At 34.4% G+C, this 24,772-nt stretch overlaps 1 long non-coding RNA gene across 9 annotated transcripts in view; it reads left to right on the top strand.

Moving 5' to 3' along the window:
- Positions 1 to 24,454, top strand: part of LOC112662360 (uncharacterized) — a 128,346-nt gene extending 103,892 nt beyond the window's left edge. For 4 of the 9 annotated variants that reach the window (XR_003138452.3, XR_004804494.2, XR_003138449.3 and 1 more), the window contains 4 exons: positions 3,777 to 3,849; positions 14,692 to 14,844; positions 21,389 to 21,737; positions 24,099 to 24,454. This is a non-coding gene — a long non-coding RNA (uncharacterized LOC112662360). Of the gene's footprint in view, positions 1 to 1,248; positions 1,372 to 3,776; positions 3,850 to 14,691; positions 14,845 to 21,388; positions 21,738 to 24,098 lie in introns of all 9 variants that reach the window. The other 5 variants (XR_007401911.1, XR_003138450.3, XR_007401912.1 and 2 more) reach the window with 5 other exon arrangements.
- The last annotated feature ends 318 nt before the right edge of the window (positions 24,455 to 24,772 follow it).

Genomic DNA, 24,772 nt, shown 5'->3' on the forward strand with positions numbered 1-24,772 from the left:
TAATTTCTTGGGGAAGCCCCATGCTGTTTTCCATGATGTCTGTCTTAATTTTCATTCCTGTCAACAGTGTACAAGGGTTTCCTTTTTTTCCTCACCTTCACCAACTCTTGTTGTACCACATCTTTTTGATAATAGCTCTCCTAACAGATGTGAAATGATATTTCCTTGTAATTTTGATTTGCATTTCCCTGATGATTGATGATGTTAAGCATCTTTTTATGTGCCTGTTGGCTATTTATATGTCTTCAGAAAAATGTCTATTCAAGTCTTTATCCTGAAGGCAAAAATTTTAATTGAATTATTTAGTCTTTGATATTGAGTTGTATGAGTTGTATATGTATGTTTTAGATATTAATAGATATTAATCCCTTAGTAGATGTACCATTTGCAAGTATTTTCTCCCATTTCATAGGTTGCCTTTTCATTTTGCGCATTGTTTCCTCCACTGTGCAGAAACTTCTTAATTTTCTTTTATTTCACTTATGTATTTTGCTTTGGTTGTATGTGCTTTGATATTATAGTCAAGAAATCATGCAAAAAAAAAAAGAAAAAGAAAAGAAATCATTGCTGAGACCAATGACAAGGAGAATTCCCTTCTTCTAGGAATTTTACAACTTTAAATTTTTATTTATTTATGATAGTCACACACACACACACACAGAGAGAGAGAGAGAGGCAGAGACATAGGCAGAGGGAGAAGCAGGCTCCATGCACCAGGAGCCCGACGTGGAACTCGATCCCAGGTCTCCAGGATTGTGCCCTGGGCCAAAGGCAGGTGCTAAACCACTGCGCCACCCAGGGATCCTGGAATTTTAAAACTTTAGATCTTACACTTAAGTTTTTAATCCATTTTGAGTTAATTATTGTGACTGATACATAATAGAAATCCAGTTTCATTCTTTTGTGTGTAGGTATCTAGTTTTCCCAGGACCTTTTATTGAAGAGATCATTCTTTCCCCATTGTGCTCTTGATACCTTTGTCAAAGAAAAATTCACTGTTTATATGTGGAATTATTTCTGGGCTCTATACTCTCTTCCATTGGTCTATATGTCTGTTTACACACCAGTACCATACTCTTTTAATAACAGTAACTTTATAATTTATTTTGAAATTATGGAGCTTGATAACTCAATTTTGTTTTGATTATTTGGAGTACTCTGTAGTTGCATATGAATTTTAGGATTGTTTTTCTAATTCTGTAGAAGATGCTATGGAATTTATTTTTTAAATATTTATTTATTTGTCAGAGAGAAAGAGAGCACAAGCAGAAGGAGAGGGAGAAGTAGGCTCCCTGCTCGGCTCCCTGCTCAGCCTGATGTGGGGCTCAATCCTGGGATAATGACCTGAGCCAAAGGCAAATGCTTAACCAAGTGAGTCACTCAGCTGCCCTATTCCCATGGGATTTTGATAGAAGTTGCATTGAACTGTAGACCAAATGAGGTTATACGGAAGTTTAACAATACAAAGTCTTCCAGCCCATGAACACAGGATGTCTTTTCACTTATTTATGTTTTCTTTAATTTCTCAATGACATAGTTTTCACTTCCTTGGTTAAATTTATTACTAATTATTTTATAATTTCTGATGCTATTGTAAATGGGATTTTTTTCTTAACTTCTTTTCAGTAGTTCATTGTTAGTATATATAAATATAACTGATTTTTATATGTTTATTTTGTATCCTGCAACTTTACTCAATTCATTCATTATTTCTAACAGTTTTTTTCATGGGGTCTGAGGAATTTTTGTATATAAGATTGAGTCACCTGAAGGAAAAACAAATATACTTCTTCCTTTCCAATTTGGATGCATTTTTATTTGTTTTTCTTATCTCATCCCTCTAGCTATATCTACCAGTACTATGTTGAATAGAACTAGCAAGAGTAGGCAATCTTGTCTTATTGCTGATCTTAAAAGGAAAAGCTTTTAACTTTTCACCACTGAGTATGATGTAAGCTGTGGGCTTCTTACATTTGACATTTATTAGATTTAGGTACATCATTTTTACATCTAATTTATTGAGAGTATTCAGTCATGAAAAATGTTGAAATGTTGAATTCTGTCAAATGTCTTTCTGCATCTATCAGGACTAACATATGGTTTTTATCCTTCACTTTGTTAGTGTGGTATTTCACATGTATTGATTTGCATATGTTGAACAATACTTGTATCACAATGATAAATCCTACTAGATCATGGTGTGTGTTTCTTTATACCAGGATGCATACATAAAACAGAAATCCCACCAGTTATTATTCTTAAAAAGATTATTTAATATTAAAATGGTTAATGAGAACTGAATGATACCTACGTAACTGAAAATACAAAGAACGCTACAATGTCATAGAGTTAGCAAGTATAAGAAGCAGCTTCCACTCCAAGGGGCTAGGGAATAAAAGGAGGAAATACTGGAATTATTACAACTTAAAAGTTTGGAGGAGCCTCATAGAGCTGAGGCTAGAACAGCTGAGAAGGGGCAGAACTCAGCTATGAATGATGTCTCCATGTTTAGAGGAGGAATTCGGTGGGACCAGGACACCATAGTTTGCTGAGAATGTGCTGGCTGGCTGGGGCTGGTATCTCCTAGAGAGCATGATATGGTTTTAATACAAACTGGATTTAACTACTGGGGTGCCTAGGTGGCTCCGTTGGTTAAATGTCCAACTCTCAATTTCATCTCAGGTCATAATTTCAAGGTTGTGAGATTGAGCCCTGCATGGGGATCAGTGGTGGGCATGGAGCCTGCTTAACATTCTCTCTCCCTCTCTCCCTTTGCCCCTCTTCCTGACCTGCTCATGTGTGCGCATGAGGATTCTTTCTCTCTCTCTCTCTCTCTCTCTCTCTCTCTCTCTCTCTTTAGAGAAAACAAAACAAAACAAAAACTGGATTTAACTATTATGACAAACTGTCAATGCCAGGGTGAAGAAGCATTGCCAGAGAAATGCTTCTCTGAAACAGAAAACAAACAGGAAGAGAAAGTCAACCAGAAGCAAGCCAAAAAGAAAAAGAAAAAGAAAAAGAAAAAGAAAAGAAAAGAAAAGAAAAGAAAAGGAAAAAAGAATACTCTCTTCCTTCCTCAGCTTTTTCATTTCCTTAGTATCCCTATTGATTCAATTCCTTTTAGTATCCCTATTGACAAAGGCTAAGAGGAAACAGCTGGCAAAGCAGAAAAAATGGTTTGCAGAGCTCTAGTTGCAACCTCTCAAGATGAGTATAGAAAGTTGTGTTTGGATGTGAAAAGCCATAATGTAATAACTAATATATCATGACAATCTAAGTGACTTAATGCACGAAGAAAACAGATATAGTACAACTTGGTATTTTTTTCTGCATGCACTGAAGTAGCAATCACTTTCCTCTCTGTCAATGAAAGAACAAATGCTGGAAATTTTGGCAGCTTATGTTATATCAAGTACATGCCAGATTGTGGAACTCAATCATCTCATCTGTTCAAAGTCTGAAACTGAATCTTGACTTTCCAGACCATAAGGAAATAGTCCAAAGATAAAATTTTGAAAGATAAGAGCTCTACAGAATATCTCAAGCACAATTTAAATCAAGAGAGTTAACAAAATTGAATTTACTGAGAGGTAATTTGTATTTGATCTGTTCTCCATGCTAATTCTGAAGGCTGTGATCTGAATTGTGTAGCGGTTGGTTAGTACTATAAACTGGCCTCATCAAGCCTATTCTGTAATCAATGCCTAACGTATGGAATCATTTTGACAAGCCTGAAAAAATTTTGCAATAACAAATTTTGTCTTTTCTTCTTTCAGGAAGGGCATATATTGTATCTCCATTTTAATTAATAGCATACATAACTCTTGAAAGTTATGTAATTTGCCTAAGGTAGGAAATTAAAATATTAAGTTTTTCTTTCATAGATCATGGAAATCAAATCATTCTATTCATGCTTTTTTTTTTTTTACCAGTATTAGTTTCCTATTTTTTTAATCAGACCAGTTATGTATGTTATCAATTCGTATTTCCATCCAAAAAAAAATACACAAAATGCTTATTTACAGAATAGTATTCTAGAACCATCTTGCAAGTGGCTTCCAACTTATGACTGTTACATTTTCAGAAAAATTTCAGGATATGTTAGACTCAGCCATTATTAATGGTGAAATTATTTAAACTTGCAATTAAATAAATTATATTAAAACTAAAGTAATAAAAAAAAACTAAAGTAATAAATACTCAAAACTCATTACTTTTTACCTGACTGCATTTTATAGTTATCTATGCTCTTGAGGTATTTATGTCTATTATATCTGCTTGGTAGAATTATTACAAAATGATATGCTACTGCATATCTCTTCTCAACTCTGTGTTCAGCAATGTCTAATTGATAGATTGAACTCAGCTATGGTGAGGTAATTTACACCTCAGCAATTGGCAGAAACTATAAATCAGGACTTGATTTATTATCTTACTATCTAAAACAGAGACTGATAAAAAACATTCTGTGGATTAAACCTATCTCAGTGCCTCTTCTGTACATATCTTCTTCACACAGCCCCACCCATTTACTTACATATTGTCTAAGGTTGCTTTGGAAATACAAAGACAGAGGTGAGTTATAATTTTGTGATCTGCAGAGCCCAAAATACTTACTTTCTGTCCCTTTACTGAAAAAGTTTATCAAGTTCTGGTACAGAGTTAAAGCGATGAAGAAAACATTAACAATGTAGATTAAATATAAAAGTGTGTCATATCTCTTGCAGATATATAGGACAAAATAAGTGGTCTATAGCAGAAAAAAATGAGGCTATATTCTTCCACTATTACTTGATTTGACAAAAAATTCTCCCATCATTAATGAATGAATAAATTTCTACATATGTTGAAAGCTGAAAGGAGTTTTAGTTTAATTAAATTTTTATGATGATGAAAAATAGCTAAATAGTAGATCCTAGCAGATCATGTCAGACTTACTAACAATAAGTCTACTGAAAAAAGGGTCAGTTGATAGGACTACAACACAAGTCGTGGTTGAATTGCAACCAATCATAGGTTGGCTACAAGTAATTAGGTATGAGACTAAGTTGGTTAAGATTGAGTATAACGAAAATCATTGAAACCTTTCTGTAAGAATCAATAGCCATATGGAATTTACAATGAAAAATATTGTATACTTTATTCTTATTTGTAAATTGTGTACTGCATATCACTTATTGATAAAACTTATAACAAATTTGTGTAAGTTTATATACATCTATTTTTTTCTTACAGAGGAAACATTTATTAGCCCATCACTGTATGAGAAAAACATTTTAAAATATTTATGTTAAGAATATTTGCTATAAATTATAAAAATAAATGTCACATATATTTAAGTAAATATTGCCTATTAATTAAAAATTTATACACAATCTTTATATGGCATTAATATAGTATTCAAATGTCAGAGTTGAGTGCATCTCCTTGGGCTATCAATCATTTGAGAATGAATCTGTTCAGAAAGGATAGCAAAAGATGATGTTAAGCACCCTTAAATCCATAGAATATTGACCTAAACAGTGACTTGAAATATTTCCATCCTTTGACTTGGGTTATTAAAAATAATATTTTAAGATTTAGTTTAGCATGGAGACATCAACTTTAAATTTTAAAAATGATATAAAGCTGTTATAAGAATAATTTGCCACTCAAGAGTTTGGACCCACTCCAAAATAGGAAGACTTGCAGCCTTCTGGAAACTAAGCAGCACTTAGGAAAAATGAATCATCCAAAATAACAAATCTTTTTTTTTTTTTTCACTCTAAAATTATACAGCAGATATAATCAAATTCCTTTAGTGGCTTCTTCTAATGTTTAGAATAACATCTATAGTCCTTAATATGTCAATCCTATTCCTATTTCTGTGCATTCCACACCCTCTATCCTAGCACTTCTCTAGTGTCACTGGCTTCCTTGCTGTTCCTGGAAAATATCAGACCTACCTAAAGGTGTGGGACCCAGGAAATTTAACAAAATCCCCTACCCCTGGACAAGCAGAGCAGGACTGACTCTATTTTGGGCTGCACCCGCCTTGTGCTGACCTGCTTATTACTTAGGGCACTGCCCCACCCTAGTCAAAGACCAGGACACACCCTAATTGGAAATCCCGCTCAGTGGACCAGCATGACTGTGCAACTTTCTGCGTATCCCATTGGTCACTGGCCCCTATAAAGTTGCTAAGCCTCTTAGTCTCGGGGTCCAAGTACCTGCTCCGCTGTGTCGGGTATACTTGGATCCAGGCTCGAGCTTGTAATAAACCCTCGTGTGTTTGCATGGGTGTCGGCTCCTTGGTGGCTTCTTGGATTCGCGATCTTGGGCACGATAAACTTGCTTTTTTCCTTCCATCTAGAATTATTTTGCCTTAGATTTTCATATCGCTATTCATCATGTTCTTCTACTCGAGTGTTACCTCCGAAGACTTTTAAATTTCTTATTTATTTCTTATTTTTTGTTTATTTTTTTTCGAGATTTTATTTATTTATTCATGAGAATACACAGAGAGGAGAGAGAGAGAGGCAGAGACACAGGCAGAGGGAGAAGCAGGCTCCAAGCAGGGAGCCCCATGTGGGACTCGATGGGGGACTACCAAGATCACAGCCTGGGCCAAAGGTTAACTGCTAAACCACTCGGGCATCCTTCTGAAGACTTTTCAGACCAGGCACCCTCAAAGCTGCTATGTTCCCCTATCTTTCTCTGTCCTATTTGTCTGACGTATTTATCTGTATCATGCATCACAAACAGACATTATGTTATTTATTAACTGTTCTTTTTTTTTTTTATTCCTTTTGCACTAGAATGTAAGCTCTACCAGAGCTGAGATTTTTGTTTTGTTCATAGTATTCTTCATGCTTAAGGAGTGTCTGGAAAGTAATAGCTGCCAAGCAAATTGTTGAAACAGATTGTTGAAAGAGAAAAGAAGGAAGGAAAGTAGGAAGTTAGGAAGTAGGAAGATAGGAAAAATTTTCTTTAATGTGATCTGCAAAATACTTTTTAACCAAAAGATATATACCATTTTGGAGAGAACTCAGACATATCTTGTCCTACCCTTTTTATTCTAATTTTCACATTTTCTTTGTCTCTCATGTTAGGCATTTTGTGACTATTTGTACTGTTGAAGCAATTAAGATTATTTATGGTCTCTGTTTTTGATGAGAAAATTAACTTCCTGTCCAAGTTGAAAGTTAAAACAAAAGTAAAAACAAAAACAAAAATAACCTCTCATTTATCTGCTAATCCCCTGTATATTCAATAAAAATAAATACTCTAAAATAATTTCATATGATACAATTAACTACTATTTTGGCCAACTATATTTTCCTGTTAATTTTTTACGCTTACAGTCATGAAGACTTTTGTAATATTGAATATGAGAGACTATATTGACAATGATTATTACTAAAAGAATATTTCAATGGCTTTAGATATTGAGATTAGCCTACCTAAAAGCAAAAAGTTTATACTCATGATAATCACTAAAGCCCCACTCCAGGGATTCTAATTTCTTAGCAAAATCTGTGTTTCAGTTTATTATCTAGTGTCAGAAGAATGCCTGTATCTGTGACAAATTCCAAATTAAAATAATTACCCTAGGTAGATTTCCATTTTTTTACGTTAGATTAGAAAATGCAAAGATGTGGACATTGATTTATTTATCCCCCAGGTAGGTTTAATGTTACATCTTTGTAACACAACCTAACAAATTTATATTGAGTGCTTAATGTTAGGTGTTTTATTAGACACTGGAGTAGTATAATGGTGAATAATGCACAAAATAATAGCTAAAATTTATTGAGTATTTACTACATGCCAGTTACCCTTCTAAGTACTTTGCTTCTATTAATTGAATTAATCCTCACAAGGGAAAGGAAACTTCTCCTTGCTTATTGCCTCTTCTATATTTTCAGGTATGTATATAAAAATTCAATATTATTCACTATCCAAATTATCCTCCTGATCCTGGATATCAGAAAACACACACGTGCACACACACAACACACATAAACACTTCCTGCTTTCAACATTATATATTATGGTTGTTATGCAGAAATTGACCCTTAATGTTTTCAAGGTCATTAAATCTGATGGTATAGCTAACTAGCATTAAAATTCTGTTATTATTACCTTCATTAGCCAAGCTGTATAAGGAAATCAAGACCCAATGAGAAAAGTTAGAGCAATAGCAACACCGAAATAGCACTTACCAGGCTCCATCCACAGTTCTATATGCTTTATATGCATTAACTCAGTATTTGCTGAATAAACTCATTTGAACCTCAAAGAAACTGTGTAAGGCAATTACTATCATTTTCATCCCCATTTTAGAGATGACGAAACAGGACTGCAGAGGAGCAAAGTAATTTGCCCGAGGTCACACAGCAAGCAAATGGCAGAGCAGATTGTGGAAGACAGTTTGGCTCCAGGATGAATTGCTTAAGGGAATTTATAAAATACAGATAATGAGAATTTATGATGATAAGGCAGAAATATAAGAGACTTGAGTGTTACAGACACGTTGATTTGAAGTTCACTCAGACACTATCGAGCTGTGAACTATCTGGCAAGTCAATTAAGCATGACAAGTCTCAATGTCCTCATATGTAAAAGAGTGATAATTGAGGGTTGTGTGAAAACTATAAATCACATCTGATGATCCACAGTCTGTCATAAATCAGGGTAGTATCTAGAGCTATTTTTATGAACAACTTTCCTTTTGGATACCTGAAGCCTTTACTGTTTCCATATAATTATAAGTTTATTTTATTATTTCTTTTGCCCTTAGTCTGTGTTAAAGACAAGACAGTAGACCCAAAATTGAGTCACCTATATAGCCCCATGTCATGAAACTGAGATTTAACTTAATTCCATTTTGGCTGTCCCGGAAATGGAATATGAAGCCAAACACAATCAGGAATGGCCTGATCAGCCTTAGTAAGGCAATCTGCCTGATAGACCTCTGCTATACCTCTAAGAAAAGTACCTTTGCACTAATAGATCTATTTGCTTTCTGCCTAGAATAGCTTCCTTGTTCCTACTTCCTTCTGCCTATAAAATCTCTTACTTTATGCAACTCTGTGGAGGACCTTTTTTTTGTTTGCTTGTTTGTTTTTAAGATTTTATTTATTTAAGAGAGTTGGAGAGAAAGAAAGCTAGAGCACAAGTGGGGTAGGCAGGGATAGGCTGGGAGGGCAGAGGGAGGAGAAGCCGACTCCCCAACATGAGGGCTTGATCCCAGAACTCTAGGATCATGACCTGAGCCAAAGGAAGACCATTAACCACCTGAGCCACTGGAGTTCCTGTATATCTGTAGATTTGTTGCTGCCTGATTCATAAATAACTGAATAAAGCCAGTTAGGATCTTTAAAATTTACTCATTTAAACTTGCTTAACACTGATAAAGACCTTTTGGTTTGAAAAGAGAAAACTTGATAACACTTGAGGTCCTGCAGATATTTATTTATTTTGATTTCAAGTTTTTATTAGTTAACATATATGGTAAAATTGATTTCAGGAGTAGAACTTAGTGATTCGCCACTTGCATATAACACCAATGCTCATCACAAATGCCTCCGTTAATACCCCCTGAATGCCCCTCATCACCCATTTAGCCTATCCCCTGCCCACCTCCCTCCATCATCCCTCAGTTTGTTTTCTATAGTTGAGTCTCTTATGGCTTGCTTCCCTCTCTCTCTCTCTCTCTTTTTTCTCCTTCCCATATTTTCATCTGTTTCTTAAATTCCACATATGAGTGAAAAGTGTATTTGTCTTTCTTTGACTTAATTTGCTTAGCATAATATACTCTAGTTCCATTACTTTGTTGTAAATGGCAAGATTTCATTTTTTATGAATGAGTAATATTTCATTGTATGTATATATACAATGTATATATGTGTATATATATACATATATATGTATGTGTGTGTGTGTGTGTATATATATATATATATATATATATATATATATATATATATACCACTTCTTTATCCATTCATCAGTCAACAAACGTTTGGGCTCCTTCCATTGTTTGGCTATTGTTGATAATGCTGCTGTAAACATCAGGGTGTGGGTGCCCCTTCAAATCAGTATTTTGTTTCCTCTGGGTTAATGCCTTGTGCAATTGCTGGATTGTACTGTAGTTTTATTTTTAACCTTTGGAAGAACCTCCATATTTTTTTTCAGAGTGGCACTACCAGTTTGCACACCCACCAACAGTGTAAGAGGGTTCCCCTTTCTCCACATTCTGACCAATATTTGCTGTTGTCTGTGTTGTTGTGAGGTAGTATCTCATTGTGGTTTGGATTTGTGTTGGATGATGAGTTATGTTGAGCATCTTTTCATGTATCTGTTGGCCATCTGGATGTCCTCTTTGTAAAAAGGTCTGTTCATGTCTTCTGCCCATTTTTTGACTGGATTATTATTTTTTGGATGTTGAGTTCAATAAATTCTTCATAGATTTTGGATACTAACACATTCCTGCAGGTATTTAAAGGATTAGTAAATAGTTTCAGAATTATTATTTTTTTAAAGATTGTATTTATTTATTCATAAGAGACACAGAGAGAGAGAGAGAAAGAGAGGCAGAGACACAGGCAGAGGGAGAAGCAGGCTCCATATAGGGAGCCCGATGTGGGACTCGTTCCTGGGACTCCAGGATCATGCTCCAGGCTGAAGGCAGGTGCTAAACCGCTGAGCCATTCAGGGATCCCAATTTCAGAATTATTTTTATATTTCTCCTCAGTCTTTTTCTTTCTTTTTCAGAAGTAAGAACCACATAGTGATATCCTTTGAGAATATTCTGGATAGCCTTATTTTTTTCATGTTAGTGATGACTGTCACAGAAATGTTCAGCAGAATCTAATTACCTTACTATTTATAACTTATAACAAATAATTTTTTAGTAATTGATATACCTTTTTGTGGATTTTTCCTTAGAGAAAATTGTATTATATACAAGGATTTTTAAAAATATTTCTTTAGCTATTTTTAAAAGAAAAAAAGCAAATAGGACTTTTATATTTATATTACATTTTATTATAAATGAGGACACAGAGATTGCATATAACCTACCAATATCAAGAAAGAATTCATAAAGAATAACTTTTAATTATAAAGCAATGTTTCTAGTTTTGAGAAAACTTTGTCCTTTTTGCTTTTTAGGTTTTGCTTACTAATGTGAATAATATTGAGATAGCTAGACTTAGAACTCATTTAGAAAATATTCAGAGACGCCTGGGTGGCTTAGTGGTTGAGCGAATGCCTTTGGCTCAGGTATTGATCCTGGGGTCCTGGGATGGAGACCGGTATCGGGCTCCCTGCAAGGAGCCTGCTTCTCCCTCTGCCTGTGTCTCTGCCTTTCTCTCTGTGTCTCTCATGAATAAATAAATAAAATTTTTTAAAAATAGAAAATATTCAAGCTAGTTAAGAGTCACAGCAGTTACTTCGACTTTTGTACAAATATCTATTCTTGCCAACATGCAATTCCTTCTCACAGAAGTAAAGTACTTCTTCACAGTACTGAGAATTTACTCCAAGCATTTTAAGCAGACAAGAGAGAAGGGTGTGGGGAGAAGAGAGAGAGGAATAGAGAAATATTGGTTAAGTTCAATACTGGTGTTTAAAGGAGGATGCAGCTATGGAGGAACCAAGAGAAAGCATAGAGAGATGATGTCTGCTAAGCATCTAATCCTATTTAATTTAACAAGGAAAGTCTAATTTTTCTGTCACCTTTTGAGTGGTAGAAGTTTAGAACATGCTTTGTGTCACATTTGAATTTCACATAATTGCCTTCGCACTGCACATATGAGGTGAATTTCTCAGCTTGATTTTCAGTATGGTGTAGAATGCAGTTTCCACCTCATTGCGTTCAGATTGTTTGCCTCTATTTCACATACCATGGCAGGATGAAACCAGCCAAAATGTAAGAAACATCAACAACATCTATCATAGGATAAAATGTTTTATATTATTAAAAAAAACTTATTCAATGATACTTTTGAAGATGAGTAAGACTGTAAGGATAGGTATATGGACTACTGCAATGGGGTTTGGAAGTAGGACAGATAGACTCAACCTTGAAAACAGCAAGAAAAACTGGGAGTTTATAGCCAAGGAACAGAGTAGAAAGAGTTGGTGGATTGAAAATTACTGGCAGGAAATATCATGGTTAGAAGGGAAGTCTGGCTAAACTGACCTAATAGAATTCTTGCTGAAGGCATGCCAGGGTGTCTGAGGGGTATCATCTGAGGGGTAAGGTTGGGAGTTAGGGATTTGGTCAGATAGTGAAGGTGATTAGATATCAACAGTGGGATATTCTGGCTAAACCATCTTAGCAGAATTCTTGCTAAAATTGAATGTGCCCAATGATAGGTCTTAGGTGAAAAAGAGTTCAGAGAAGCCTGACTAGATTTGGTCAAAGGAAGAATTTTGTCAGCATAAGCATTCCAAAAATTGTAGCTTAGTTTTTCTAGGGAAAACAAAACAAAACAAAATAATTTATTTTAGTGTGAGTAATGAAATGCTATTAAAAACACACCATATAAGTTAAATTTCTTTTAAATGTAAAGTATAACTCAGTCTTGTTTACTCAGTGTTGTAGTTCTGAATTTTCATCATTGCACTGTACTTTGCTGGAAAGTTTTCAAAAAAAATAGGACCAGCTTAGTCTAATGACCTTGTCTGTTGCTAAAGGATTCAGGTTAAATCTTATTGATATTTCATTTAGACATTTTCTCTGAAACTTTGAACAATTCAGCCCAGAATAGATAGAATGAGTGCAAATACCTATTCAAACTTTCAAATAATTCAAGTGCTTTTATCTTGTAGGATGCCAGCTAATCAAAAGAAAGCTGGAATAGTATTATTAATCTCTAACAAATTATATTGTGAATAAAAATATTATTAGAGATAAGGAGGGACATTATATACTGATAAAAAGGTCAATTATCCAAGTAGATAACCTGAATTACATTATCAACCACCTAGACCGAATGGACATCTATAGGCCTCTCAATCCATCGTTAACAGAATACACGTTCTTCTCAAGTACAAACAGAATATTCACCATGATACATTATATTCTGGGCCATAAAACAAATGCTAGGAAATTTAGAAGAATAGATATAACAGGTATGTTCTTGGACTACTGTGGAAATAAACTAGAAATCAGTAACAAAATATTTGGAAAGTTTCCAAGATTCTGGAAATTAAACAACATATTTCTAAACAATCTGAGTCAAAGTGGAATATAAGGGAAATTTGAAAAAAATGAACTAAATAAAAATGAAAATGCAGCATGCCTGTCAAACTTCGTAAGGCATTGCTAAAGCAGTTCTTTGGGAGAAAACTGTAGCATTTAATGCATACATTAGAAAAAAAAATCTGAAATCAGTAACCTCAGTTTCCACACAACAAAACTAGAAAGAAGGGATGCTTGAGTGGCTCAGCAGTTGAGCATCTGCCTTTGGCTCAGGGCGTGATCCTGGAGTCCTGGGATCGAGTCCCACATCGGGCTCCCTGCGTGGAGCCTGCTTCTCCCTCTGCCTATGTCTCTGCCTCTCTCTCCATGTCTCTCATGAATAAATAAAACCTTTAAAAAATAAATAAAATTAAAAAAACTAGAAAAAAGTATTAGCAAACCTATAATTTAACACCTCATTCCCAATAATCCCAATGATAGAATAACTTTATTTGCTATTTTGGTAAACCTCAATTCTAAACCTATGCCAGAAGAGCCCCCACTCCAAAATATACCTATTACTTATTTCTGCCTGAAAACAAGAAGTTCTGATACACTGTATTTGAAAATAATCGATAGATCTACTAACTGCCATTAATTTTTGAAGGATTGTTAAATAACTTCTTTAATTAATTTTATTACTATATTCCTGTATTTCCAGTGGACATTTCAACTTGTGTCTAAAGAACAAAAATAATGTAATGTTTTTATTTTACTTTATAGATCCTATTTTTTAATATTTCTGTCTTACTCAATAGCTTCCTTATCTCTCAAAGTATTTTTGGGGTGGGAAAAACCAGTAGCAATTTCTGATCTAAATTCAGTTAACACAGTGTTACTTCCAATTACCAGCTTCATAAAACCAGCTTGAAACACAATAACATTTTTTCTGAAGATGGACAACAAAAGCTTCCCAGCATGAAAGGTTCAGTGCACTTTGAACATTCATACACATATTAAATGATAATGAAAGTCTCAACTGACTTCAGAATTTTATCATAGAAGCAAGGAGGATGTTTCAATACGAGTATAACATTACAGCATATGATTTATTTTAAATGCTCAAGATACAAGTTGGTTTCTCTACTGCTGGTGGAGGAAACGGAAGTTAGGATTAAAAATATGGAGCTTTCCTCAGATTCATGCCTATATTACTTTTTGCCCTTCCATTTTTCAAGCAGCTTCCTCTCCTCTATATTTAGAGAAGCAGCTGGCGGATACTTTGTGTCAATAGCCCCATGAAGTATCTGTGGGGTTTCTGGGGAAAAAAAAAAAAAGGATAAATTTGTAAGTTTCAAAGTTCATTTACCAGGTGGCAGCTGAACTGTTTAACAAATCCAAATTTTAAGATGGCAAAAATGAATTAAAATTTGGGGGTAGACAGTTTTCTAAGAATTAATGATGACAGTCACATAAGCATTTTGACATATTCATAGGTTTTTATATGTTGTTTGTAGCTGCCATTCTACAGAAGCTCACGTGCTGGGAAATCATAAGCCTGATGGTAGAACATGCACATTTTCTAAGATTAAGGCAAAGCTCTGGATTGTGTCTAATTCATCATTCTACCATCTGTTTAACATGGATTTATCACTAGTTACTGGCTTGGAGTAAGTAATCTTTAAAATTTCTATTCAGTCTGAACAGTGATCTGTAGAGTGTCATCCATAGAGCCTCTCTAGGACTCCTATAACTCAGCCAACAACGTACTTAACACAAATTCAAAGCAAAAACAAAAATAAAAAGATTTATATCCAACTGTGGCCAAATTGTAGCTCATTGCTTTAACTTGTCCTTTTACAAATCCAAGTATTGGAAAAACAGCTGCATGGGCAATGCTACACTTTCCTTAATAACACATGCTCAGTTAAAAACAACCAGAAAGAAGGTTTCTTATCTTAAAGGGATGCTTGTCCACGGCACTGAGGTTAATTTACTTAAATTGCAAATCATGCTTATCGCACTGGATCCCTAGTAGTCTGATAATGAGATCTAAGTTATTGTTAGTATTCCCAGACAGTATCACCCCTAATAGTCCAAACAGTTATGAAGTTCCAAGATGCTATAATTAAATTATTTTATATTTTTCTTTGTTTTGAGGTACGCACACACAAAGCAACAGGCTTTCACTTGTCAAAAACCCATATGTAAATCTCCCTCTATTTATATTTAGGGCTATAACTTTCCAGTACATATTATATTTAGGTGTCCATATTATCTTTGACCATGTTACCCCCATTTCTTTCTAGACTAAGCAATGCTGCAAATCAAAGCAAAAACATTTATAGTAATAGAATTATTAATAGACCTTTCATGAGCAATAAAAACCAAAGATAACTATAAAAATCAAGAAGGGTAGTAAAAGGCATTGAAGAGTTTATTTTTGAAAGGAGACATGATTAGATAAAATTAAATGTAGAAAGGCAAAACTGAAGAAGGGCAAGTTTGGGTCAACTAATATTCGATAAAGGAGGAAAGACTATCCATTGGAAGAAAGACAGTCTCTTCAATAAATGGTGCTGGGAAAATTGGACATCCACATGCAGAAGAATGAAACTAGACCACTCTCTTTCACCATACACAAAGATAAACTCAAAATGGATGAAAGATCTAAATGTGAGACAAGATTCCATCAAAATCCTAGAGAAGAACACAGGCAACACCCTTTTTGAACTCGGCCATAGTAACTTCTTGCAAGATACATCCACGAAGGCAAAAGAAACAAAAGCAAAAATGAACTATTGGGACTTCATCAAGATAAGAAGCTTTTGCACAGCAAAGGATACAGTCAACAAAACTCAAAGACAACCTACAGAATGGGAGAAGATATTTGCAAATGATCTATCAGATAAAGGGCTAGTTTCCAAGATCTATAAAGAACTTATTAAACTCAACACCAAAGAAACAAACAATCCAATCATGAAATGGGCAAAAGACATGAAGAGAAATCTCACAGAGGAAGACGTAGACATGGCCAACATGCATATGAGAAAATGCTCTGCATCACTTGCCATCAGGGAAATACAAATCAAAACCACAATGAGATACCACCTCACACCAGTGAGAATGGGGAAAATTAACAAGGCAGGAAACCACAAATGTTGGAGAGGATGTGGAGAAAAGGGAACCCTCTTACACTGTTGGTGGGAATGTGAACTGGTGCAGCCACTCTGGAAAACTGTGTGGAGGTTCCTCAAAGAGTTAAAAATAGACCTGCCCTACGACCCAGCAATTGCACTGCTGGGGATTTACCCCAAAGATACAGATGCAATGAAACACCGGGACACCTGCACCCCGATGTTTCTAGCAGCAATGGCCACGATAGCCAAACTGTGGAAGGAGCCTCGGTGTCCATCGAAAGATGAATGGATAAAGAAGATGTGGTTTATGTATACAATGGAATATTACTCAGCCATTAGAAATGACAAATACCCACCATTTGCTTCAACGTGGATGGAACTGGAGGGTATTATGCTGAGTGAAGTAAGTCAATCGGAGAAGGACAAACATTGTATGTTCTCATTCATTTGGGGAATATAAATAATAGTGAAAGGGAATATAAGAGAAGGGAGAAGAAATGTGTGGGAAATATCAGAAAGGGAGACAGAACGTAAAGACTGCTAACTCTGGGAAACGAACTAGGGGTAGTGGAAGGGGAGAAGGGCGGGGGGTGGGAGTGAATGGGTGACGGGCATGGGGGGTTATTCTGTATGTTAGTAAATTGAACACCAATAAAAATAAATTTAAAAAAATAGAAAAAATAAATACCAAAAAAAAAAAAAAAAAAAAGAAGGGCAAGTTTGAAGTTTAGAAAATAATGTTAAAAATCCAGGTATATTGCTGAAGCAAATTCAAGTGAAATAAAAAGAGAGGATCACTTGGAACTTAAGAAATAAAGACAAACAGAAACAAAATGTCTCCTGCTTCACAGAATATACAATACAATTAGATTCTAGAAAAACTGTGGTAGAATATATGTCATACATATATCTTGCACAATTTAAGAAATGTAGGAGGACTTAACATTCTATTGCCTCAGAAAAGACCTTTCCAATCATTACAAATCCCCTATTCCATTTGATCTACCAGTTTGTCAGTCAAGGCACACAGGTGGGAATTCAGTTTATAGTGTATATGTTAGAAGGGTGTATTTCTATTTCTATATAGGATTATTTTTATTGAATGCAGAGATAGCTTAGTAAATCAGAGAGTTTCTGAGAATGTTGCTGGTTTTTCTCAAAGGACACACTCAACTAAGGAAAGGGCGTTAGTTTTGCAGCAAGTCAATAATACCTGGAACAAGAGATTTGAATGTTTTCAGGGCATGTTCTTCTCTCTTCTCTGATTTTCTTGTGATTCTGATATGTCTACATAGTTAAAAATGCAATGGTCTCCTACTTTCAGTCATTGACATATATATATATATATATATATATATATATATATATATATACAGCTCTGATGTGCAGAGCTCTTTGCACATATATATATGTGCAAAGAGTGTGTGTGTATACACACACACACACACACAAAGAGCTCTGTACATCTGAGCTCTGTCCAATTTCTCCCCCATACCAAGAAAATGTCGTTAGAGGTAGGGTCATTTTACATAAAATATTATTTTTATTTGGTAACCATATATAGAAGAGCGTGCATTGTCTGAGAATTTTAAATGTCAAAGAGACTAACCTTAATGGTGGTAGAATATATTTTATTATCGGATAGGAAAACATAAGGATTGAAATTATCTAATGCAAGTGATGGTATACAAAAATGAATGCTCATCTAAATCCTAAACCATAAAGTTCTAAGTTCTGACAACATTTCAGTGTTGCCAACAGTGTATATTGAAAATGAAAACTATCCGAATACACTTAAAAATCAATAAGAAAATTAAGAATAAGGGCTCCTGGGTGGCTCAATCAGTTAAGCGCGACTCCTGATTTCGGCTCAGGTCATGATCTCATGGGTCCTAGGACTGAGCCCCACTGGGACTCTGAGTTCAGTTCAGAGTTGGCTTGTCCCTCTCCCTCCTCCTCTGCCCCTCCCCCCACTCACACTCTCTCTCTAAAACAAATAGATAAAATCTTTTAAAAATCATATTTATAAGTAAATGAAGAATAACTTAAAGACTAAATGGACAAAGATTATGAACAATCTCACTGTAAAAAGAGAGCAAATACCTCAACTCTTTCATGATTGAGGATACACAAATTGAAACAAAGTGATGTATCACTTTTCAGTTGGAATATTTTAAAATTTTGTAATACTCCTTGAAAGTGAGAGTCTAGAGAAACCTAATATAATATTTGGGGGAGTATAATTTGATTCAATCGTCTAGAGGACATTCTTGGAAACCAAAATGTACAGCTAAAATATCTTTTAAAATATTTCTTTTAGATAAAATAGCAAATTGTCATGATATTATAACAAAAGTTACATTGTGTGTGATAGGAAAAAATCTAGAAGCACCAAAATAGTGAATTAGTGAAGTTAATTATGGTAAGACCATACAATGGAATATTATACAATGAAAAGGAGTGTGAAGTAAAGACGTTGGAGGAATAAAGATTAACTCCTTAACCACAAAAATATTTCCATTACTGTGATAACACCCAATACTTTGCTTTCTCCCCCAAAACTACATCACTTCTGAAATAATTTCAAGCTCCAGTTTTCTGATCATCATCTCAGTACTCTCTGGAGCCCCCTGACAAGTAATTAACCTTATTGGGACTTCAGTTGAATTTGCTCCATATCCTTTTAGTATCTAGTGCTTTACTTTTGTTTTCATTCTCTTTCTTATCAAGTTTAGATTTCAGAGCACATAATTCTAAGCATGCCCTTGCAAATATCCTCTCTTTATCTCTCTCCCTTTCTTTCATCTCTCAAGTCTTTCCCATTTTATTCACAAGATGAAACTCTAATCCTGGATAAAATTTTTTATGCATTCTCCATAAATTTGCCTTAGGGGATGATCTTTGTGAAGTAGTTCTCACAACTAGGTTCCAGTGATTTTATTTTAAATTCATTATCTGAACATCAATTCTACATTGGCTTCCTGATATGCTGATTTTCCTATGATCTGATATATCTATGTTATTACTTCTTTGTTTTTTTTCAAATTTCCAGTTACATATATTTCAACAATCTCCCTCATATTTGTTTTTTTTTTAATTTTTTTTATCTCCCTCATATTTGATTAAAGGAGCTATCAGATAGACTTATCCAGATATTCCTAACATCATTTGCAAAAATACCTACTTGTTTCTTTACTCGGTTTCTCTGCAATCCCTCTTGTTACAATGGGACCAGCCCTTTTGAGCTTGATCTCAGCCACTCCTATTTTCCCAGTGACCCCCTCCCTCAGCTCCTCTGTCCCCACGTGTAGCCAATCGCTTCCATACACCAATATTCTTATAAACATGCCATTATACTCTATTAACTCTCATCTTTGAAAACAAAACAGAAAAATTTCATCCCACATATCTCCTGTTACTTATTAATTTGGCTCCCATTCCAGACAATTTTCAAATAAATTTTCTGTACTGGCAGTCTCTACTTTTTTTTACATACATTTATTGCTTAAAACAAACAAACAAACAAAAACATACACTAGTCTCTCTCTCTTTCTTATTTGCCTCTTATCACTAAAATTCTCTATTCCAGGTACCAAACAACTTCCACAGTACTACATATAAATATCTCTTTAGCTTCTTAGAATTGTCTGCAGCTTTTAATATTAGTGGTCACTTCATTCTATTGAAAGTCCTCTTCATTTGGAACCATACACTTCTAGTGTTCATCCTCTCATAATGACATCTATTTTGCCCCCATTATTAGATTTTTCATCTATTCTTAATTCTGTACACTGAAGCTCTTCAAGGAATATCCTGGAACAACTCCTTTGCTTTGTCCAAAAATCTTTCCTTATGAGATTGCTGCAAATGCCATAGCTTGAAATAGTGTTAAAAACTGGCATTTCTCAAATGCATCGTTAGACAATATCCCTCAATTTAGTTGCACACTTTTTTTTTTCATCTTCACAGTCAGATGAAACTGTGAGGAAAATCACAAAGGTAATGTATCCAAAACAAGGTTCCTGCTTCCCACAGTTGAAAATGGCACCACCAACCCTCCTGATAGTTCATAAAGAGATTCTTTCCATTCCTTTTCCTCTCACGTCTACTTCTTTGTAAAGTTCTGCTCCTTCTGTGTCCAGTATATATCTTGATTCTTATCATTTCTATTCATTTCCACTGGCACTAACTTTAACCCAAGTCACTATCATCTATTATTCTCCAAATTTATCATTTTCTTCAGTTATTTTATGCTTCAAGTTATTTTTCACTTCTCTATAATCTATAGATTATTCACAAAGCAATAGGACCAATCTATTAAAACAAAAACAAATAAAAAAAACAAACACAAAAAAAACAAAAAAAAAAACCCACTATGATTTATCATTGATAAAATCTAAGCTCTTTATCATAGATTACAAAATCTTGCTTGTATAAAGTGGCAACATGCTCTCCAACCCCATGTAATCCCACATCTCTCTTTACCTGTTATGCTCTACCACTGGGAGATTCTTTTTTCTTTGAACATGCCAAGGTGTTTTTGAATTTAGAGCATTTGCATTCTGTTTTCTCTAATGCTATTATTCTTCCTCCAGCTCTTCACAATATTGTCTAATTTTTCTCCTTAAAGTCTCTGTCATTTAATGTTTCCCCTGCAGATAGTATAAGCTTTATTCAAAATGGCCTATAAAATAAGAATATGTATTGGCCCATGTACTGCGAGTCCAGATGGAATACAGACTTTAGGTAATTTAAATCCAGTGGCATTAGCTCTATTTTGCTGTGATTCCCTTAGGGTTACTTCTCAACATGTCTTTGAGTGGCTTTGATCTCAACATGTTTACAAATGGCTACAGCATCTCCAGGCTTCATAGCTACATGCCATAATATCATATATAAGAGAAAATTCTGTTTCTGCTACTTCTAATTCAAGATGTAGGTATTCTAATAACCTCAGAAAAACAACTTGATTCTCCAAAACTAGAGTTCACAACCTTTCCCAAATCAAGACCTATAGAACAGGAAATACCAAGAACTGCTTTCATTAGTCTTATATTATTTGCCTTGTTCTCAGGTGCTAATAACAACCCTCAATACATATGAATTGTTGGATACGCAATTCCAAATCAGAGGGGTTTCCAAGTGAGAGAAACAGTAACTGTCAGATCAACTGCAAGGACTCAATTCAAATATTCTATTTCCAACGGTAACATCGATGATCATCCTATCTAAAACAGCTTCCTTCAATGACTTCCAGTATCATCGATTTCTTTCTCTATACTTACCACAACCTGTAACTATATTACATGTTGTATTTTCACTTGCCAATTGCCTGTCTCTCCCACTGCTGTAGAGGGTGCATGAAGAGAAAGACCTTCTGCTGTTACTTTTGTTTATTTCCATAACTGGAAGACAATTCATGGGTACAAGTTTTTTGCTAATTTGTAATTTGCTTTAAACCAGATTTCAAATATTGCAAACCACATATCTGAAAAGAGGTTTATACCTAAAATAATAAGTAACTTATAGAAGTCAATAGCAAAAAGACAAGACAAACAACCTGATTTTAACGGACAAAGGACCTGAATAGATATTTCTCCAAAGAAGTCATACAAATTGCTCACAGGCATGTGAAAGGGTGCTCAATATACTAACCATCAGGGAAATACAAATCAAAACAATAGTGAGGTATCAACTCATACCTGTTGAGATGGCTATTATCAGAAAGATGAGAGAGAGTGTTGGCAAGGAGAGAAATAAAGCTTAGTATGCTGTTGGTAGATCTGTAAACTAGAACAACAGCTATGGAAAATAGTATGGAAGTTTGTCAAAAAATTAAAAATAGAAATACCATAAGGTCCAGTAATCCCACATGTAGATATTTATCCAAAGGAATTAAAAGCAGGATCTTGAAGAAATACCTGCATTTCTCTGTTCGTTGCAGCACTATGAACAATAGCCAAAATATAAAAACAACCTTAGTGTCTATCAGTAGATAAATGGATTAAAAATGTGATATACACATGCAATGGAGTAATCAGTCTTAAAAAAGAATGAACTGCCATTTGTGACCACATGGAGGGACCTGGAGGATGTTATACTAAGTAAAACAAGCCAACCATAGAAGGACAAATATTGCATGATATCATTTATATGAGAAATATAGAATAAGCAAACTCATAGAAGCAGAGTCAAATGATGACATCAAATGATGGGTGGTAGGAAATGATGTGATAGGTGAAGAGTACAAAATTATATTTATGCAAAAGAAATAAGCTCTGGAGATCTATATAGCATAGTGGCTGTGGCTAATAATACTGCTCTGTATACTTAAAGTTTCTAATAAGGTGGTTCTTACATTAAGTATTCTTATCCAACAATATTAATAATAGTTATAATAATAATAATGGCAACAGGAGGAAATTTGGGGAGCTGATGAGTACATCTATGGCTTTGTGGTGACAAGGTTATATGAGTGTATACTTATTCCCAAATTCATCAAGTTTGACATACATTAAATATATATATTTTCTACATTTCAAACATACTTCACTAAAGCTGTTTAAAAACTAAGAAATGAACTCCAATGACTTGCAACAATATAATATCAGTGAAATAATTAAAAGCTAAAGATCTATATGCATCATGATATATTTATCAAATTAGAAGAAGCTACACACACAATTCCACAGTTTTTAGGAAATGAAGCAAGGAATTATGAGCATGGAATTTAAGTCATCATTTACCTCTGGTCTGGAAATAAAGAGGTTGGAATTGGGATGCCACATAATCAGATTAATATTATTCTCTAGCTCTTAGCTTTTTGTTTTAATGAATACGATTAAAGCCTTGGGAGTTTGTGACACTACTGAAAATCCATATAATCCATAGAATATACTTTACTTTAAAAATGTCAGGCAAAAAAAAGATCAGACAAGTATTTTCAGAACAATTCCCAATTCCTAAAGGTTATGGCCTTTTACGATATATATTTTTAAAAATAAGTACTCTCTTAAATATAAAACAGTAAATAAATTGCATTTATTGAAGATAATAATTAATGTGTAATGTCTGAGTTATTCAAATGTTTACACAACTTAAATTTTCTAAAGAAATAACTAAAATATATTTTTGAGAAAAATATTTCTTTTCTCCAGGAAATAAAAATACTATATTCTGTATATAAAAATAATATTAAGTGGAAGGAAATTATTCCCATGAAATAATACTATATGATTTTTTATATTATTGCAAAAAAAAATAACACTAAAGACTGAACTTATTACTCTATGTATCCAAATAACTCTTGCTCTATCTACACATATAACTCTGAATAAGGTCTTTGGGGATTCTTTTACCCACTAAATAAACAAATGAAACATCTGTACAATTGTTTGAAAAACTAAAACCTTTTTTCTAAAGAAAATACTTTTTTTTTAAAGAAAATACTTTTATTCCACCTCAAAAACAATCCCTGGAAGAGTCCATTAGAAAGGTGAATTTTAAAATAGAGTAGAAACCTTTAAAAGCTGTAATTAAATTTAGCGATAAGGTGATTTGCTGACAGTTGGAATCTAAGGAGATTTCCAGATGTTTAATAGGCAATTTTAATTTGCTGCATTGCCTGTAAACTCCAATTCTCTGAACTCTCAGTAAGTCTGACACTCATAATTGTGGTGACTTGGGGCATAAAGGCATAAGGCAGTAAGAGGACTAGTGGAAGGTTCTGTATTCAGCCCTCTATTTCTGATGTTTATGCATATGTAACATCCTTTCATCCATAGGGAAAGTGGATCCTGAAGGTTTTGGTTGATGACCATCATCAAGGTGAACAGTTATCTCCCACTGAGCTAAAGCACTATAATGAGGATGCAGCTTGAGAATAATTCAGGACATTACAAAGGCTGGTCTCTTTTCCTCAAATACATTGAGGAACGTGAGTATAGAAAAGAGGGAGCAGACATCTGGATTACAGTGATGTAACCACTTCTTCACAGATGGAGGATGATATAATTATTCCAGGAATTTCTATATGTATTGATCAGTCATTAAAATAAAAATCTACCCACCATTTGCTTCAATGTGGATGGAACTGGAGGGTATTATGCTGAGTGAAATAAATCAATTGGAGAAGGACAAACATTATATGGTCTCATTCATTTGGGGAATATAAATAATAGTGAAAGGGAATAGAAGGGAAGGGAGAAGAAATGGGTAGGAAATATCAGAAAGAGAGACAGAACATGAAGACTCCTAACTCTGGGAAACGAATTAGGGGTGGTGGAAGGGGAGGAGGGCGGGGGTGGGGGTGAATGGGTGATGGGCACTGAGGGGGGCACTATACGGGATGAGCACTGGGTGTTATTCTGTATGTTGGCAAATTGAACACCAATAAAAAATAAATTTATTATAAAAAATTTTAAAAATTAAAAAAAAAATCTTCTACTATGCTGCTTAG

Source organism: Canis lupus, chromosome 13, assembly GCF_003254725.2.
Source record: "Canis lupus dingo isolate Sandy chromosome 13, ASM325472v2, whole genome shotgun sequence".
NCBI classification, from domain to species: domain Eukaryota; kingdom Metazoa; phylum Chordata; class Mammalia; order Carnivora; family Canidae; genus Canis; species Canis lupus.